The 9,946-nt window shown below is 41.3% G+C and overlaps 1 long non-coding RNA gene across 1 annotated transcript; it reads right to left on the bottom strand.

The window, feature by feature from the left end:
- Window positions 1-412: 412 nt before the first annotated feature.
- On the bottom strand, window positions 413-3,839 carry LOC143435679 (uncharacterized). Its single transcript, XR_013106151.1, has 2 exons — window positions 3,286-3,839; window positions 413-1,745 (listed from the first exon to the last, which is right to left on the bottom strand). It is a non-coding gene; the product is annotated as an uncharacterized LOC143435679 (long non-coding RNA).
- Between the last annotated feature and the right edge of the window lie 6,107 nt (window positions 3,840-9,946).

The following is a 9,946-nucleotide window of genomic DNA, read 5'->3' on the forward strand; positions in this document are numbered from 1 at the left end:
TGATCCTTGGAGAGTCAGTGGTAAAAACAGCATTTTAAACATTGACACCATTTCAAAATTATTATTATTGTTGCTGTTATTATTATTATTATTATTATTAATTTTACGTATTCATTTTACATCCCACTCACTGCCCCTCCCTTCTCACAGAAACAGTCTTTCCTTGTTGCCCCTCCCCTTCTCCTCTGGGTGGTAGGAACCCCCTGAGGGTCCTCTCTCCCTGCCCATCAAGTCTCTGTGAGGATAGGTGTTTCCTCTCCCAGTGAGGCCAGACAAGGCAGCCCAGGTAGTAGAACATATCCTACGTATAGGCAACAGCTTTTGGGATGGTCCCTGTTCCAGTTGTTCAAGACCCACATGAAGATAAAGCTTCACATCTGCTACATATGGGTGGGGATGCCTGGGCCCAGCCTGTAGATGTTCTTTGGTCAGTAGTTCAGACTCTGAGAGCCTCAATGGTCCAGGTTAGTTGACTTTGTTGGTCTTTCTGTGGCGTTCCTATTCCTTTTGGGATACACAGATCCTTCCTGCTATTCTTCAGTAAGAATCTCCAAGCTCCATCCACTGTTTGGCTGTGGGTGGATTGATGCCATTTTTAATGGTGCAGAATGGCTAGAAGTCGAGATGCTTGCTTATAGTCACAGGAGGGCTGAGGCAGAGCTGACAAAAGGGAAGGGAGGCAGAATGTTTGAGTATGGATGTTAAACAGATATTTATGCAGGCTTTATATCCTGGAAAGGCCAAGAGTCCTTTTTACAAGGAGTAAAAGCCACTGATGGAAATAACCCAGACAGAGGTGGCTGACTAGTATTTAGTCATCATTTCACCAGGGGTGGAGACATTCAGTGGACAGGGAAGGACCCTTGGAGACCAAGGGAAAGATGGTAGCAAGACAAACAGACACCCAGAGAGGAATAGAGCATGGGAGGTGGATAGTCTCAGTAGCAATGTTGAAAAGCAATGGTGAGGACAGAGGGTCTGAGCATTTGAGAATTCTAGTGGAATTATGAAATAATTCAAAGCTGGGCTCAAAAGGACACAACAGGAATCAAAGATAAGAAATGAAAAAAGAAAAGAAAAGAAAGAAAAGAAAAGAAAAGAAAGCCATACATTACTTCTTTCTCCCGGACTCTTCATTTTCCAGATTCTGTACACCTTGACTTTCAGACCAGTGACTGATCACAACCAGCTGATCTTCAAAGCTACGAGGTTGGGACTCTATGCTCAGTTGTTTCAGGCATGAAGGGCACGCTACCTGAGACTGCTTCGAAAGGGTTTCCCAGGGCCCTCATGAAGGGAAAGAGATGCCAAAAAACACAGCAAAGAAGTACTGTTGAAAAACATGATTGGCATCTAGCCATCCTTTTACACTTGCATGCTACAGTGTCAGAATCAGGCATAGGACTGCCTTCCTTTATTGGGGAGAATAAGGCATATATCAAAATACATAAATCCCCAAAAAAGCTCACTGTGAAGGGCAGAGCCCCAATAATTTGTATTTTGATAGCTTTTAAATATTTTCAAAGTTGGTGTTTCCAGCAGTAAAGCAAATAGCTTCGTTTTACGGGGCATTTGATTAAATTCCAAACATATCAATGTTCCAGGGTGTGCCTAGCGCCTTTGATACCTCTGCAACTTTGCCAAGAAAGTGCAAATGTGAGAAGAAGCCCTGGAGGAACAAGGGAACCATTCTCTCAGGAGTAGGCTTGCCGGGCTGTGCAAGGGAGAAAGGCTCAGACTTCTGTCTGCAAGGCAGAGAGATTAGAATGGAATAAATTAATGAGGTGGGCATGAAACAATAACACGTTGTGTCTTATTCAAAGGACTCCAGACTCTTTGACAAGCCTAAGTTCTTGCTTTAGTATCCCAGAAGACATGTACGACCTCATCCTGGGTTTAGCAAATTGCCTCCCCATCCTTTTCCTCCTCCTCCAGCCCTCCTCTTTTCTGACTAACTCCTTTCCATCCACCTCTACCTACCCTTCATCATGAAGAAATCCACCTTTGCCCAGAAATAACAATAATAAAGACATCACAGACAATGGGATGAGCCTCTTGCTTATATACATCAATCTGGGATTCTTACTAAAGACATATAGGCTAGTGATATTCAAAGAATGTGTGACATATTTAGTAAGTTTGCATAGCTCCCAAGCAGTCACAAATCGTTCTGAAGTTGCTCTGGAGTGGGGCATTTGCTCTTCTGTAACAAGTCTAGTGGTCTCAGGATAGGGTGAAAAGCTAGTGAACAGAATGAGAAGACAGACGGGCACTTGGATGGCAATAATTCTGACAATGGGAATAAAAAGATTCCAGCCACAAGCATTGCTGAATTTTAGCCCTGACTTGTCTTGATGTTATGGGTTTGTATAGGACCACTGATGTTTTAAGTAACTCATTTGTGGCCTTTCATTGAATACAGGGTGTGGGACACAGTAACTCAGCATACAGCTTTCTCAGCCCGCTCCTTTCCACTCTAAGGTGGCCCTAGCTTTTTACCTTTGTACTTTGCTTCGTGCTTAACAATGAGCATGTGAAGTAATGTGCATAGCTGGTAAGGACATCCTAAGTCTGTCATAGGAAGCTTAAAAGCATTGCTGTGATCTCCAATAAAGATTTTCTCAGATAACAGCAAGGTCAAGGTAGGGGAAAAAAACTCATTCATTTTATTCTGTGATGTCCCCAGAGACCATTCCATGATTGATTCCTAATTAACTAAGTCAATGGATGGAGGAAGAAAGAGAGAAATGTAAGCTGTTTCAGACTTGGCTTGATTAGATACTCAGGAAGTTCTGCACATTACAGGAAAAGTGTTGCCATCCCCATTCCCTGGTGAGGAAGCATGGGAGAGAGCTACAGAGATTTGTCCAGCATCACTAAACTAACATCTAACCATTTGGACTTTCTTACATCTGCCCAGTTCCCAAATAATGACACGGAGTCTTATTTATTAATTAGTTAATGCCTAGGCCTTAAGCTAGGTGTATTCCCTAACAAGCTTATTACTCCGTTATCTTATTTATACTATTCTATGTTTGTCATGTGGCTGGTTACCTCTCCAGTTTAATACATCAGACTTACTTCCTGTCTCAGTGGTGAATTTTTTCATGCCTGACTCCTTCTAAAGTCTCTCTCTCTCTCTCTCTCTCTCTCTCTCTCTCTCTCTCTCTCTCTCTCTCTCTCTGTGATGTCCCACCCATTTTCATGCCTTGCTATAGGCCATTCAGCTCTTTATTGACAGGTGATACTTTTACACAATACACAAGAGTTTATCCCTATACTGACCTTGGTGAGGTCAGGACTTGATCTCAACAACTCAAGGTTCTAGACTCTTTCTCCCATATGGTCCATAGTTCCTGAATAGAAAATAAAAGTATATACAACTAGAAAAGGAAGAATAACAGATAAGTGACATCCTGCAATGTGCCTTTCTTTAAAGATTGATTTATTTATATGTGTATGCATCCATGTCTGGGTGAGAGTATACCACACGAATATTGGTGTCAAAGGTCAGAACAGAACAGGGGATTTCCTGGAACTGGAGCTATAGACAGTTGTGAGCTAGATGACCTGAGTGCTGGAACCAACCTGTAGTTCTTTGGATGAGCAGGAAGTGCTCCTAAGCACTGCAGCTTCTCTATGACCCCTGCAATGCTCTGAATAACAGGGAGAAGGAGCAACTGGGGACAGGAGACCCCGTACCTGCTTGATCCACTCTCACCAGACCCCAGCAATTCCCTCACCGATTCCCAAACCCAACCACATTGACCAGATGAGACATCAAGCTCTACCTGTTCATGATATAGAGAATTCTTCCACGGAATCTTACTTACAGCTTACATTAGTGGGCATCACAGGCTTGCTCAGTACCTGCACTAAATGCAAACATGACACTTAATGGAAATACAAGACACGGTGTCCAAATATAGTAATCATTCACCAGCTTCCTCCCTGAGGGCTGAAAAATGAGTTAACCTGTCATGGTTGCCTCCATCCCTAATGCGTCCTAAATGTGGCTTCTTGGCTGTCAACATTAACACTATGCTGGAACTTTCTGGAGTCCTACTTGCGTTAGAAGAGACTCCGGTGATACCATATAATGTGTGATTTTAGCTCTGTAGATAATTCTAATGTGTAAGTTTGAGGACAATTTGTTTCCTTGTTAGTTATTCCCATCTGAGTCTGGGAATCACTTCCTGCTCCCCCAGGGTTTTCCAAGACTCCCTCGAACACCCTACTCTTTATCATTCCTTTTTCCTGTGCACACAGGATAGCTTCTTAATGACAATATTCATCTCCTTCCACAAGCTTACCCCTGAGGCTCGATGAGCTACTGAGAAGGTTTCTCAAAGCTAGCAGCACAGAGGATTCTTCAGGGCACTGCAGCTGAGCAGATGGCTCAATGGAAGGCAAAGGAGGAGGTTTGCCTAGGAGCATCCTCCCACCGCAAGCCAGAGCCGAAGTGAAGTGAGGACACAGGCCATTAGCCAACTCTGGGTTCCAGCCCTAGGAGGTCTTTGATGTGCTCTCCTTGCTGTCTGGGGTCCCTGTTTTCAAGAATTTATCAGAATGACCCAGACTTAGCAAACTTGCTCTATGTACCTTGGACGGAATATCCGCTGAGTCAATGCTGTGAGGAGACTTGGATTGTCAGCCTAAAAACCTGTTTATAGCTGAACTTCCTTTGGCAAGGCGGTATCAGATGCAAAAAATAACATCATCAGTTTGGCACACACAGGTTCTTTCTCAGCATTTCCATTAGATAGGTAGCAGATGCAAGAGAATTAACAAAAAGCAAAGACCCCATCGCTGAGTCTGTCTCCCTACCCTCTTCATTCCTTTTTTTTCAAGTCCCCACCCTTGCAAAGAACACTTTTAGGTGTCATAGGAATGTGAGTTGCCGACAAATCCTGACACAGTTAATGAAATGCTCAAGAATGGTTCAATTGCTGGCTTCTGGTACCTTTTCCCTGTTTAAGCACCTACAATCTACTGCTTGTTGATACTCATTACCAACACCTCCCGCCCCACCCCACCCCCCAAAAAATTATTTAACTCCTGACCTCTGTATCTTTACTTTTCTTCCTGTCTAGGATCTTCAAGCTACAAAAGCACAGTAAGTCAGTTGAGATACGGTTGAGAAAGATAAAACAAAAATGTTACATTGTCCACTGAAGACAGCAGGCAAATGTCCTGGACTGTTGTCATGAGACTTGGGTTCCCGCCAAAGCTTTGCCACTGGTGACACACTGGGAGATTGGAGCAGGTTACCTCCCCAGTGTGGGTCAGTGCAAAACAAAGATTGAAGCAAAACAGATCTCTGGGCTGTTTTCCAACTCTTTGATACTGTAACTAAGCAGACATGACATAGTTATGTTCTATTTGGGGATGTTAGTGTCCTTGTTTGGAAGCTCAGGTTTAGGGACAGCAGGTAGGCTTCAACTTTGTTCTTAACCAGAATGTAAAAAAGTATGCCATGGGTTTGCCAGGAAGAAAGGGGAGGGCCACTTAATCACTTTTTCAAAGCCTTGTTCATTGCTTTTGTGAGTTTTCATCATCATCAGTAGTTGTATACCTGTCTTTTTTATTGTGTTTAAGTTGCTAAAATGTAAATGTCATTATATCATAACATGGAGTTTCATGTCTTGATGCTTAGATGATATTTGTTGAATAATAGAATGCACTTAAATAGCTAATGAGCAAGCATGGGCAGAACAATTAGGCAATGAAAGAATGCCCCCACTAGTCCTGAATATACAATAAGAAAGAGTGAAGCACCTCACTCCAGGTGTTCTCTAACAGTCCTTGGTAACTTAATGCTTATTTTCTCTAAGACAGACAACAGTACTTAAACTCCATGAGAAGGGGACATTCAGTGCTGGGAGGAGAAATTTTACTGGCATTCAATGAACAATTCCTTTGAATATTATTTTTTAATGTGTTTTTTTTCCCATTGAGGGTTTAAAGAGGAACAATTAGCTTGAGAAAACAGATTTGGAAAGGATTCTGATTGTCCCTCGTTGCTCTAATTACACAATCACCAGGTAAATTTTCCATGAGTCATGAGAACCTAATTCGCTTTTTCTTCTTCATTTGTGTTGGAGAGTCTGTAGTACTAGCGTTGGATATTCGGCTTTACAGAAGACTGGGAGAGACAAGACTTTCTTGGTAAGCTTGGCTCTGTGGCTTGGCAGTTGCAAAATAAAATGACTTTATTCCCAAACCAGATGTTCAAGTTGTTTTAATAATATCTTATGATCCCTCCTCTAAATAAAACAAAAACTCTATCAGGACATTCTCCAGGATTAGGAATTTGATTTCAGCTATCTGGTTTACCTCACAAATAGGTGGTACCAAGATAAGTTTGGACTATATCACTGGAAAAACTCAAGTGGGATTTGAGATACCCTGAGTTTTGTTCTGGATTCTGTTTAACATCACCTGAAAGAGACCATTAGGATAGGCCCCCAAATGCCACATAAGGTTTTGAAAAAGAGGTCAATCTCTTATTTGTTCCCAATAACAGTGAAGGAATTCTAATATAATGGCATAGCTTTACATTCACCCCATACAACCAGATTTGCTACAAACTTGTTGTTAGCTTCTTTAGGATCTAGAAAGCTGTGGTTAGTAATGGCTGAGATCTCTTTGAATGAATGATACTAAGACCCTTTGCAGAAATACACTTACTTTGCCAGGCTTGCCCAAATCTGCATCCAGTGGACCTGCTAGAGCAGTGGTTGCATCCTTCAGAAAGAAAAGATGACCCACCTGACTGCTTGGTAGGGTTGTGTGTTTTCTCTGGAAACAAGCAATATTTTTTTTGTTTAGTTATATATCTTCTCCATAACACCTATAATTTTCTTCCATACCAATATCCCAACTTGTAATTAGACAATTTTGAGAAATGTCAGGACTTCTAATAGTAAACTGTAAGCATCTTATGAGCTGGAATTAGGTACAATTTTTACACTTGTATCTGAATCCATAACACAGTCAGTCCTCCCTTATTAAGTATTTATTAAAAGCACTGAAATGAATGAATAAATTAAATATCAATACACATTCTTATAAAAGTCTTTTAAGAAGTTGTATGTAAATTGCATTTTATTTTAAATAACTATGTAATTAAACAAATTATTCCTTGAGAATCAGACAATAGACACTGAGACATGAAAATGACTCTTAAGGAACTTGAGAGGTAAGTAGACAAGAAGCCAGGTAATTACAGTTGAGGCTGCATGAACAGGAAGAACATAGGGATTTACAACACATCAGACAGTAATGTTTCCTTTGGTGTGCAAGATGCTGTTAAGGGGAAAAGAGCACATGTCTTGAAGGACAGTAAGGTAATTCCAGTTCTAGGAATGTTACCAGAAACAGGTCTTCAACCCAGTAGGTAACATAATTATCTCTGAATGCACAGCTTCCTAGTCAACAGCCCAATGGGGGAGACACTCTGTCAGAGATATTTAGAATACAGTCTCAGAGGTAGAGTGAATTATGTAAGCTTTTAATGTTTCTGTCTCTTTATGTTAAAATGAGAACAATATTTATTACTAGCTGTATTAGCTTTTGTTGTTGTTATATTTTTATTTTTGTCCTTGTCAATTAGTACTGCCTGGATGTGATACATGCTTAGGGTCTGTTTTGGGTTGATGGTAAAAGGAACAATGAGTTAAAAGAGGACCATATTGATTAAAACCAACAAAACTGCATCAGTCATATCAAAACAATGACTAATAACTTTGGATCACTCACTGATCCCTCATGGGATGGTTCTGAAAGTATTGATCACTTGGAAAATGCAATTTAAAATGGGTGGGCTTCACCATCTTCTTTCTAAACAGTTCTCCGTTCCTAGAGCAGATGAAAAGATGGGCTCATCAATAACAACAGTCAGCATCAGCATCATCTCTTTCGTCACTATCATCATCACTGTATTTATAAACAGGTACAGACTAACCAGTCTATCTCTCCAAATTAAATATTGGTTGTCAAATTCATCTAACCAGCCTTTGCTGATGCACCTTCCACATGCATGGGAGATAAAGAGGACAATGACCATCCATGATCCCAACTTGCAGAGCTCAAAGCTCTAGTAGATAGGCAGATACACGCATAAAAAAACTAAAACATAAAAATGCATAGAATTTATAATATATTTGAAATATATTATAATTAAAATATATGGAGAATTTATTGTATTTAAATATAATTTAAAAGGGGGAGTCTATGTAAAGCCACAGAGAAAAGAGCCACACATATAGAACATGTCTAGGACAAGGAAAAATTCTATAGAAAATAGATGCTTATATTCAACCTGATACACCTCCCAGGCTTTGGAAAGTAGCTGTACCAAAAGGGGCTCAGTAGAAACCTATGAAACTGTTGGACAGATGAGTAAGAAAGCTAGCTTTTTGCACTGTTTTCTTTTGTACTCCCCACTGCCTGTGGTATCTTCCTTCATCCTCTTCAACTCCAGGGAGAACCTCCATTTTATCTCTCATCCTTTTCCCTGCCGGTCTTTTGTAAACCTCCCCAAAGCCTCCTCTGGTATTGCTCAACAAACAGGTGTCCTGAGGGAAGCAGACATGTGAGCCACACTGAGTCTTTCTCACTAATTTTCCACAGGAGAACGTGAATTGCTAAAGCAGAAGAGAACAGCATGTGTGCTTTGTAGTCACTGTAAGAACCCTGCCACGCCCCCACCTGCCTCTTCCCCCGTATGTCCCAGTAGAGAAGAGTATCTGATCTGAGTTTCACATGGTTTGATGCAGATACAGAACACAAATTTCCACCCAAGCCCATAAGGCTGAACTCAACATGTTCTGTTTGTCCTTACCACCTCATCAGGGAGAAAGAAGACCCTCCAGGAATCTAGGGAAATGGGACCCCCTAAACCAACCCACAGCTGCAAGCAATATAATGCTGCACTTGGGGCCAGGCCCTGCATCCTGTCCAATCCACTTTCCCTGCTGTGTCAGCTCCAGCCCCTGCTATCCTTTCTGCACCCAGATTTTATTCTCAGCAATGGACAGCCAACAGCCTAAAAGATCTTCCAAATAAAATTACATTTTCTTCTTTTTTTGCATCCCTAGAGCATGGTATGTCCAAATGATGTGCAAACTTCACTCCTCATAAATCAACCGTTTAATTGACAGACGAGAGGCCCTTTGTTTAGAGACTCCCAAAACTCAAGAATTCATATAGCCCGTTTTCTCCAAATGTCATGATGTTTGTTGTTTTCCCAAGAACTCTGCAACTCCCACAGGCTACAGAAGGGTCAAGTTCCTGCATGCCAATTCTCTCCCCCTCTTCTCTAGTCTGAGTAGACCATAGCATCATCTGGGATTTGTGGTAAAGTGTAATCTGTGTGGCCTCCTTGTATAAGGATGGGATGAGATGTTTGGATGAGAGTTTTTTTTCTTATACATAGATCACCCACAGTAATATGCAGAGCGTTCTCCAAGTTGGGGAGCTTTTGAGCTTGGGAGTGTTTTTAGGATAAAGAAAAATACAATTTACAAACACATGGAGAAGTCATTTTAGAAAGTTCTGCAAAGGCATGGAAGACTATATACAGTGGTTCTCAAACTGTGAGTCACGACCCCTTTGGGGTAATGAATGACCCTTTCACAGGGGTCACTTAAATCATCAAAAACACAGATATTTATATTATGATTCATAGCAGTAGTAAAATTACAGTTTTGAAGTAGCAATGAAAATGTTATTGTTGGAGGTCATCACAAAATGAGGAACTGTGTTAAAGGGCCTCAGCACTGGGAAGGTTGGGTGCTGTTGGTACCAAGGATGAAGCACCCAAGGGAGAACTGGGGGAGAAAGGAAAAGGAGCCAGGCACATGGTTACCTCCCTGGCCTGTCTCGAACACCTTGCATCTTAGTCCGGTTCCAATCTCATCTCCCTCTTTCTCTGTGATGATGG

The sequence above is a fragment of the Arvicanthis niloticus genome, chromosome 22 (assembly GCF_011762505.2).
Source record: "Arvicanthis niloticus isolate mArvNil1 chromosome 22, mArvNil1.pat.X, whole genome shotgun sequence".
NCBI lineage: Eukaryota > Metazoa > Chordata > Mammalia > Rodentia > Muridae > Arvicanthis > Arvicanthis niloticus.